The sequence below is a fragment of the Momordica charantia genome (assembly GCF_013281855.1).
Source record: "Momordica charantia cultivar OHB3-1 chromosome 11 unlocalized genomic scaffold, Mcharantia_2.0 BLBB01000011.1, whole genome shotgun sequence".
NCBI lineage: Eukaryota > Viridiplantae > Streptophyta > Magnoliopsida > Cucurbitales > Cucurbitaceae > Momordica > Momordica charantia.
Window position 1 is genome coordinate 11,304,581 of NW_028275159.1, and position 10,326 is coordinate 11,314,906.

Consider the following 10,326-nt stretch of genomic DNA (forward strand, 5'->3'; position numbering starts at 1 on the left):
CTCAATAATATGACGACTTGGATCGACTTGTCGGATTTTGATATAATTGATCGATTTGTGCGTATATCCAGAAATCTTTCTCATTATTACAGAGGATCCTGATAAGAAGAAAAAAAATTGTATCGAATAAAATATAGTATTTCGCCTTTTTTCGTGTTAAAATTTTGGCTCGTAAACACAAAAGTATTGTACACGGTCTTTTCAAAATGTTAAATTCGGAACCATTCGTTTTAGCATAAATAGTAATTATCTGTTCTTCTATTATAAGAAGGGTTGATTGGGATTGTTTGAGTAACTCACATAATCGTTGACCTCTTGCAATTGATTATGTTGTTAATGTTTAACTAATTCCACGTACCTTTGGTTAGGTAAAATATTAATATTTTGAATAAATTTACAAGTTACATAGACTTGGTTAGCCTTGGAAGAGTAATAATCAAGGAACTGAAAGCTATATAAAGGCCTTGGAGGGTTCAGTTCAAAACCAGAACAAAAAAGAAAACCCATTTATAAGCAAAGATGGGTTCTTCTTCTTTAATGGCCTCCCTTGTTTTTGCAGTTTTGGTGGCAGCTCTAAGCTTCCCATCCACAACCTCCCAAGGCTATGACGATGGCTCTCCTCCACCACCCGTTTATTATTCTACTCCACCGTCACCAAGGAGGTCTCCGAGGGTACCGCTACCAGGACCCCGAGTGCCGCTACCAGGACCTCGGGTGCCGCTACCAGACCCTAGAGTGCCGCTACCAGGACCGAGGGTACCACTACCAGGACCCCGAGTGCCGCTACCAGGACCTCGGGTGCCGCTACCAGACCCCAGAGTGCCGCTACCAGGACCGAGGGTGCCGCTACCAGGACCGAGGGTACCGCTGCCAGGACCGAGGGTACCACTGCCAGGACCTCGAGTGCCACTGCCAGGACCGAGGGTACCGTTGCCAGGACCCCGAGTGCCGCTACCAGGACCAAGGAGGTCGCCTCCTCCCCCGCCATCTCCCTACTTCTATTAGGTCAATATGCCTTATACTAAGTAAAGGTCAGCTTGTTACTTAAAAGAGATACAAAACTGAATATATATGTCGGTTTTGCAGGTAAAAGTCATAATAAAGCAAAAGAAGATTCACATGGATCATTTGCTATCGTTATTAAAGAAAGACCTCCTTCATCTGTTTCAGAATTTCTATGACTTCCTAGTTGTTTCAACGTGTGGTTTTCATTTAGTGTGTCGTTCATCAATAATATCAAACGTAACCTTTTGTGTTTCTTCGTAGAAAAGCTCGAAATCTTCATATTGTGAGACAAAAAGGAAATATTATTTAAATGTGGCTGTATTTGAAACAATATATTAAAAGGATTAATTAACTTCTAGCGAATTAATTTAAGTTTTTATATATCATCAAATAATGAGATCAAGTATTTACTAAACGGTATTCGCATTGGGTAGTTTTTTCCCCCTCATATTTGCTATATGACAACTCCTTTTAAATTTTGCATGACAAATTATTTGAATTTTTATTTTTAGATTTTTTATTATTCCAATTTTATCTCATATATCAGCTACTAGCTGTCAGAAAAAAAAAGGAAAATGAAGGGTCTTTTAGCATATATACTACTAATATGAAATAATAAAAAATTGATATTATAATTCTCTTTTAGTTTCTAATTTAAAATTAATTTTTTATATAAAATTTATATGGAACCAAAATAAAATATATTTTTTAAATTTCAATTAATTTACTTTTAAAAAATGAATTACAGAAAAAAATTATTATTATTATAAAATACAGTAATATATAATTAGCATCAAGATATATAAACTAATATCTTTTCTTTATTACAACAATGTAATTAAGATAGGAATTTGCACCCATGATCTTTTATTGAGTTCGATTTAACCGAAGATAAAGATAAAATGCAACGGACCAAGTTTTTACACAGGCTTCAACCTCGGTCTTTGATCAGGTTCGATTTAACCAAAGATAATATAAAATCCAATGGACCTAGCTTTTACACAGGATTCGACCTCGATCTCTAATCGGGTTTGATTTAACTAAAGATACAATAAAAATGCAACGGACCTGAATTTCACACAGGCTTCGACCTTCATCGGGTTTGATTTAATCGAAGATAAGATAAAATGCAACGAATTTGGCTTTTACACAAGCGTCAATTTGGATCTTTGATCGGGTTCAATTTAACCAAAAAATATGAAAAATGCACTAAACTTGCTCTTTATGAAACCTTAACAAAAGGGTTCTATTTATAAGAGGTCAAATATCTCAATCCTTATAGGAAAACAATATTGTAATCCTTATAAGACAATAATATCCTACTCCTTGTAGGAATTGGTAGTAGTGTTTGAAAATCCTTTTCCTCGTAGACATGGGTCATCTGTTTTGGCTCTATTATCCCAACAATATTTTTATTCTATCTTTTAATAATCTCATTTTCAAGTAAATTTTATCTCTAGGTGTGGTCGGCCCTATATAGATTAGGCTAGGAAATGGAGGATTTTTTTTTCTTCTAAATAATGCTTATTTTCAAACTTATTTGTGAAATAATGCTAGATTGAAACCTATTAAATATATAATGCATGGGTGGAAATTTATTCCAAAAATAATACTTTTGAAATTGTTATACTACTTAGTCGTCTCTTCAGACGACCGTGCCATTTTCAGCACTTGGTCGTCTCTTAAGACGTGTCGCTTTTTTGGCGCCATGTCTGATATATATAAATGCTACTATATAATATATAAATAAAAATATTTAATCTTTTTTCTAAAAATCAACATCACTGTAGTCGTCTCTGGAAGAATCGACCACAAATGCACACCAATAGATCGTGTCTCTTCAAGAGACAATCATATCTTGATTTTAAAAAATAATAATAATAATTAGACGTGAGCACCACGTCTTATAGTCGTCTCTACGACCAAGTGCTGAAAATGGCGTAGTCGTCTCTTGAAGAGACGACTAAATGTGGTAACACAATTTCAAAAGTTTTATTTTTGAATAAATTTTCACCCATGCATTATATATTTAATAGGTTTCAAACTAACATTATTTAAAAAATAAGTTTGAAAATAAGTATTATTTGAAAAAAAAAAATTCATTGTTGTCTTTGTTAACGGTTTTATAGTTAACTTTTTTGGATGATTTTTTTTTTTAATTTTCATCTTGGCATGATTTTAAAATATAACTATAAATAATTAAACACGCTGACTCTTTTTCTTAAATATACGAAAATGATTTTAATCGTTTAAGTTTTTCTCAATTTAGTCTTTAATATTTTAAAATTATCAATTAAATTCTTATATTAAAAATATCTATTAAATTTTGTTAACAAGGATTGATATATTATGATTTATTAACATATTTGATCGCATGAACATATGACATTTGGATGCTACTTGACCTATAATACTCAATCTCGTCATAAGCAAAATTTGTCCTGCCCACCAAAGAACTATTTCTTCCAAACGTGACATGTCCAAGTTTCATGCTTACTTTTTTCCAAATATGTTAACAAAACAGATAATTGTTTTTGGTTTTTAGTTTTTTAAAACATAATTGTTTGATAACCAATTCAATTTTCTATTTTTTGTTTTTCAAAAATTATTTTAAAATTTTATGTAAATTTAAAAAAAATTTCAAAAATAGATTTCTATTTTTCAAAATATGATTTTTTATTCTAATATTCAACTTTTTTTTATTCCTCATATTTATCTTTAAAAAATTTCTTTGTTACTCTAAAATTTGTTTCTTTATAAATTTCTCTCTACAAAACTTAATTTTCTGCCTCTAAAATTTTCATATTTTGAATATTTATTATTATGTCTCTCTCTCAAAATATTTCGTCTCTATTTTTTTATTTTTTTTTCTAACAGATCAGTTTTCATTTCTCTCTAAAAATTTAATACTTTTCCGATTTTTTTCTCTCTAAAATTTCATCTTTTATAATTTTTCTTTCTATTCCTAATCTATTTTTCATCTAAATTTATATCTTCTTTTCTCGTTGAATTTTCCTACACTGTAACTTTTATTTATCTCTGGATTTATTTATTTTCTCTAAAAATTATATTTTGAATCTTGTTTTTATCTATAAATTTTTTCCACGATAACTTTTGTGCTTCTTTCTGGTTTTTTTTCCTTAACATATCTTTTCCTCTCAACTTTACTTTTTTCTCTCTAAAATTTTTCTGCTTTTGTCTTTAACTTTCGTTTCACTAATTTTTTTTTGTAAATCTTTTTATTTATCTCTCTAAAATTTATCTTTCAAAATTTTATTTACATCTCTCCAAACTTGTATTTTCATGTTATTAGGGATAACAAAAATTTACGTAGGGTCGGGCCCCAAAAATATGAAATGCATGTCCCGACCCTGTCCTCGATTCCATTATTTAAATAATTAATATATATTATCATACTTTTTTAATTTTGTAAATTCTAAAAACAATTATAAAACCGATAATTTTTCTCGAGAACATCTCTCAGACCAAATAATGAGGTGGAGACGGGGAACCAAAATTTTCACAAGCATGAGAATGGGGGAGAGCATCCTCACTTGCACCCACACCATTGTCATCTCTACTCTACATAGAATTTTCTCTCTCTAATATGTATTTTCAATTTTCCAACATTTTAAAAACATAAAACTAAAAATGGTTACCAAACATGTTTGGTTTTTTGTTTTTTAAAAACAAAAAACAAAAAATGGTTATCGAACATATATGGTTTTTGTTTTTTAAAAACATAAAATCAAAAATCAAAAACTAAAAACATAGAAACCAAAAACCAAAAATAGAAATAGATAATGTCTTGGATGAGCTTTTGGAAACTTATTTTCACAAATGTCCAATGTTTACAAATTTTACGGTCTTAGATTATGGATTAAAAACTTTTTCCAAATTACAAATTTGCCCTTATTTATGACATTTATATTTATTATAATTAGTATTTTATTTAAATGCAAAAGATTAATGTTCCAAATTTGATTTGGTAAACATTAAACTATTGTGGGACCTAAATCAATTATTCTCATAATCCCTAATTTACTCCTTAATATATTCTACAACAAAATTTATTACAAAATATTTTTTCATTTCATTCCAATTTTTGACTCAATTTCAATACTATAGCCATTATAATATAGACTTACATGGAGATATATATATATATTTATATGGAGATATAAACTATATCCAGCTACCTTTTCATTTATATGGAAATATAAACTATATCCGACTATAAACCTAAGCAACATACACTTAACAATGGTGATATAAACTGTAGCCATTATAACATACACTTATATGAAAATATAACTTATATTTTTCTATAAAGTATATACGGCTATATCTCTCTACAATTAACAAACAAAGCAAATAACCTATACATGATCAAATATATACGACGTTACCATCGAATACTTTTTAAATACCCCAAAAATCGAACACCCAAAATCAGAAATAAAAAACAAACCTAGAATATTTAAAACGTAAATGGCAGAAAACTGGCTACCGGAAATAATGATGAAAAGGGAGTGAATTGGAACTGGGTTGTCGAAGACGGTAACGACAAAAAACGAAGAACACTAAAAAGACGAGGAGATGCCCTACTGGAAACAATTGTGAAAAGCGAGAGAAAAAAAAGACGAATGAAGAAGATTAAGAAATAACTAAAAATTAAGGAAGTTTTTTTTGGGGAGTGCAAAGTTGCAGATTTAAAATGTAAATCCAAATCAACAATTTTTCCATTTTTAATTTTCATATCTTAATAATAATTACATCTATATAAAAAGTGTATATTGGTAAAATGCATATGGGTTCATCTAAGGGTGTATTTTAAGATAAAAGTGTAAATTTTGTACGATGAATCCATTTTTGTAATTACCATCTTTAAAAGGTTTATCTAATCCCAAACATAAATAGTTATTAAATGGGCTTAATGACACAACTATTTCAAATTAACAAATTGTAATATATTTTTAATTTAAAGGACGTAATTTGAGAATTTTTAGTACATAAAAGGTAGAATTAAAAATGTTAAAAGATTAAGTACCATATTGAGAAAAATCTAATAGATTAAAAAAAAATTATATATACTTTAGAATATTGTGTGATATGGAGGGATTGAAAAGGGAGAATTGTCTTTTGCCATATTATTTTATGAGGAAGAAGATGGAATATATAGCACACACCAATCATTAATGATATTGAAAAATAAAAATTAATGCATATAAATGAGACTTTTTACGGATCTACAACTTATTAAGTCAACGCACTAGTACCTCACTACTTAAATGGAACAGAGAACAGTAAACTCAGGCCTCGTTCGATAACGTTCTTGTTTTTTGTTTCTCGATTTCAATTTTCTTAAGAAATCTAAGCATTTTACAATTAATCATATTGATTGCTTCTCCATTTTTGGGGATGTTCTCAATTTCATATAGAAATTTTGGAAACAACCAAAACAAGTTTCTTCGTTTTTGTTCCCATTTCCAATTTGTTCAAACACATAAATAAAAAGATAGTTTTACCCAACTTGAATTCATGGATTTTGGAACCATGCAATTCATTTTTCTTTACCCAAAATGAAGTAACAGAAATAAGAACATTACCAAAGGGTTCTTCAATGTTTATTCTTGAATTTACATAGAGAGTGGCCGATCAATTTTATTCACTTTGTAAGGGAGCCGACTCAATAAAATACCCAAAAAAAATCTTGAAAGTGAAGGATTTTCGAGCCACTATCAAGGTAAATAAGATTTATTTAATAACCTTGGCAAGAAAAACAAAGTAAAAAATTATTTCATGTCAATTTTGTTTTTAATTTCTTAATTTTAAAATTTAAATTTATTAATTTTTAAATAAAATTAATACTATAATCTATATATATTAAAAATTGATTATTCTATGAATAATATTTATAGTCCATTATGTTTACTTTTCAACTTTTAAATTATTAGACTCGCCACTATTAATTAATAGCAACAAATTACATAAATCTTAAATTACTTTCTCTCTTTTTAATCAAAATTATTACTAATCTAAATAATTTATTATTAATTTTTTTTAGTACAACCTCTGTAGGTGGAGAATCGAACTCACAATCTCTTAGTTTGAGTTATGTTTACCTTTGCATAATTTATTAATAATTGATTGGAACTAACGTGACAAGTTTAACCTTTTAAAAATATCAAAGTACAATCATGATAAGTTAAATTGTAAAATACATTTCATAGACTTTATCCAAAAAAAAAACTACATTTGATAGAATTAGATTATTAAGCTGAACCCACCAAAGGAAGAGATCAATGTTTTACTTATTTAATTTATTTTTTAAAAATACTTTTGAAACTTTAGCTAGAATCTAAGAAACAAAAATAAAAAATTGGGAAGTAGTTTGTCCTTTTTTTTTTTCCTGAAACTATATGCATCTTTCTTATTTATTGTTTTTAATTATGTTGAAATGTATGGCAGTATTCTAGACACTAAATTCTAATTTTGAAGATACAAACTTAAAATTTTTTAAAAAGGATTTCTTGTTTCTTACTCTATATTCTCAGTTTTTAAAATAAAAATAATAGAACTATTTCATGTTTTTTACTTATAAATTTAATATAACAACAAATTTGAATATTTTGTTTTTTCAAAAATTAATTTCAAGTAAAACTTACCTTTTAATTTAAAATTTGACTTCATAGAAAACAATAAATTTTTAGGCAATATTTTTTGTGACAAAATAAATAAATGACACAAAACAAAAAACAACAAATATGAAATTATTACCCAACATATTTTTGTTGAAAACCTTACACCAAGAAATAGGAAACCGTGAACAAGAAAGGAAAAAATTACATGCCATCCAAAACTATCTTTTGAGACATATTTTTATTTCTAGTTTCTATTTCGTAAAACTTTTTTTTTTCTAACACTTTTATATATATTTTATAATTTACATTTAAAAAGCGTATTTGAAATCTTAGCCAACCTGTAAAAACCAAAATAATTTATTAAATAGGATCACATTGAAATCCATTTAATCTATAGTAATTGTCTTAGTAAGATTATTTTTTTGATAGATCCTCTAATTAAAAGGAAGTCAAACTTGATAAATTTATCATCCACATTGGCGAAAATATTTATATATATATATATATATATATATATATATATATTGAAATATTTCAAAAGAACTATATTTAAAAAAAAAATTATAATGTTATTTAAAAAATCTATGCCTAATTCTATTATCCAATTTTGCCTGTTATATTTTTGTACATGTATTAAAAAAATATTATTAATTTTTTAATAGGTGCTTTTATTACAAGGAATTCAAACTCAACGCAACGCTACATTAAAAAAAATAATTATATACATACATACATATACATATATATATATCTATATACATATATTTATATACAGAAACCCTTCGTTATCGTACGTGCGACTCTCAACGCATATGACTTGCACAAAGACTCCTAAATTCATCTCAAGTCTTTTCTTCCACCTTTCCTCTTCAATCCTCGATGAAACTTGCGTGTGAACACACACATAATAAATAAATAAATATATATATATACTCTGCAATGGCACTCTATTTTAAGAACATTATTAAAATTTGTATTTAAAAAGAAAAAACAAATCTATTTTTGATTTTTTATATTCAGTTTTGTCCTAATCAATTTCGTCGCTATGTTAGTATTTTTCAACTTCCTCTTTGCTATTCAATAATATTTAAAGTCACATCAGAAAACTGTTAATAAATTTAGCAGTATTGACAGTAATAACTTAATTGGAAATTTTCATATATCAAGGAAAAATTGAATTTTATAGATTATTAGGGATAAAATTATATGTTAGCTTTTGAAATTTATCTAAGATTATAAAAGTATTTTTAAAATGTAAAAATTAAACAAAAGAAACATATGAAAGACATTAAGAACTAGTGTTTTTTAAAAAGGGGAAAGTTCAACAAAGAAATCTATACAATAATCTTAAATCTTAAAAACCCAAAATTGTGAAAAATGATAATTAATACGAAAATATGAATTAAAAAACATAACAAATAAAATATAAAAACTTTAGACCCATTTAATCGTTTTTAATTTTCCTTAAAAACAAGGTTTAAATCCTTAGCCAAATTTTACTTTGGCGAACACATTCCCTCTCAATTTTACTTAGTCTCTTTGGATCAATGAGTCACCCAATAATAGTTACGATATTAATATTATGTCTATGTTAGTGATATTTTGTTTATATATATATATATATATATATATATATATATATATATTTCAATACTATGAAAATATTCATTTATCCCTCAGGTTGATGTCTAGCCCATGAATATATGAAAATGTCGACATGTCGATAAAATATTACCGTGGTGAGATTATAAAAGAAATAATTTCTAAATAGGAGAAAATACAACAAATAAACACATGGGTGAAAATACTGTCTATAAGTTGAATTTTTACAAAATTAAAAAAAAAAAAAGGGTTATCAATCGTGGCCAAAGAGTCTAGGTGTGTATATATTTTGTTTCATACAAACAAGCAAGCCTCCAACCTTTTATTAATTTCCACAAAAACTTACAAATTTGCCCCTATAGTACTTATTGTTGATGTTTAACTAATTCCACGCTTGGTTAGGTAACTATTAATGTTTTGAATAAATTTACAAGTTACATAGACTTGATTTGCCTTGGAAGAGTAATAATCAAGGATCTGAAAACTATATAAAAGGCCTTGGAGGGTTCAGTTCAAAATCAGAACAAAAGGGAAAACCCATTTATAAACAAAGATGGGCTCTTCTTCTTTAATGGCCTCCCTTGTTTTTGCAGTTTTGGTAGCAGCTCTAAGCTTCCCATCCACAACCTCCCAAGGCTATGACGACGACTCTCCTCCACCACCGGTTTATTATTCTACTCCACCACCTGGCTACTACTATACTCCACCGCCTGTTTATTACTCTCCTCCACCTCCTAAGAACGACTACGATTACAAGTCTCCTCCACCACCACGAAAAAATAATGAAGACAAATCACCACCTCCACCACCACCAACAAAGAAGCCAGCCCGTTCACCACCACCACCACCAAAAAGGTATCCTCCAGTACCACTACCGGCACCAAGGAGGTCACCTCCTCCTCCAGTACCGAGACCAAGGCGGTCACCTCCTCCTCCAGTATCAGTACCGGGACCGAGACCAAGGAGGTCACCTCCTCCTCCAGTATCGGGACCAAGGCGGTCACCTCCTCCCCCAGTACCACTACCAGGGCCAAGGAGGTCGCCTCCTCCTCCAGTACCGGGACCAAGGAGATCA

The 10,326-nt window shown here is 28.7% G+C and overlaps 1 long non-coding RNA gene across 1 annotated transcript; it reads left to right on the plus strand.

Annotated features, from left to right (window-relative positions):
* The first annotated feature begins 320 nt into the window (after positions 1-320).
* LOC111013520 (uncharacterized) lies at positions 321-1,258 on the plus strand. Its single transcript, XR_015788938.1, has 2 exons — positions 321-1,005; positions 1,087-1,258. It is a non-coding gene; the product is annotated as an uncharacterized LOC111013520 (long non-coding RNA).
* Positions 1,259-10,326: the final 9,068 nt, after the last annotated feature.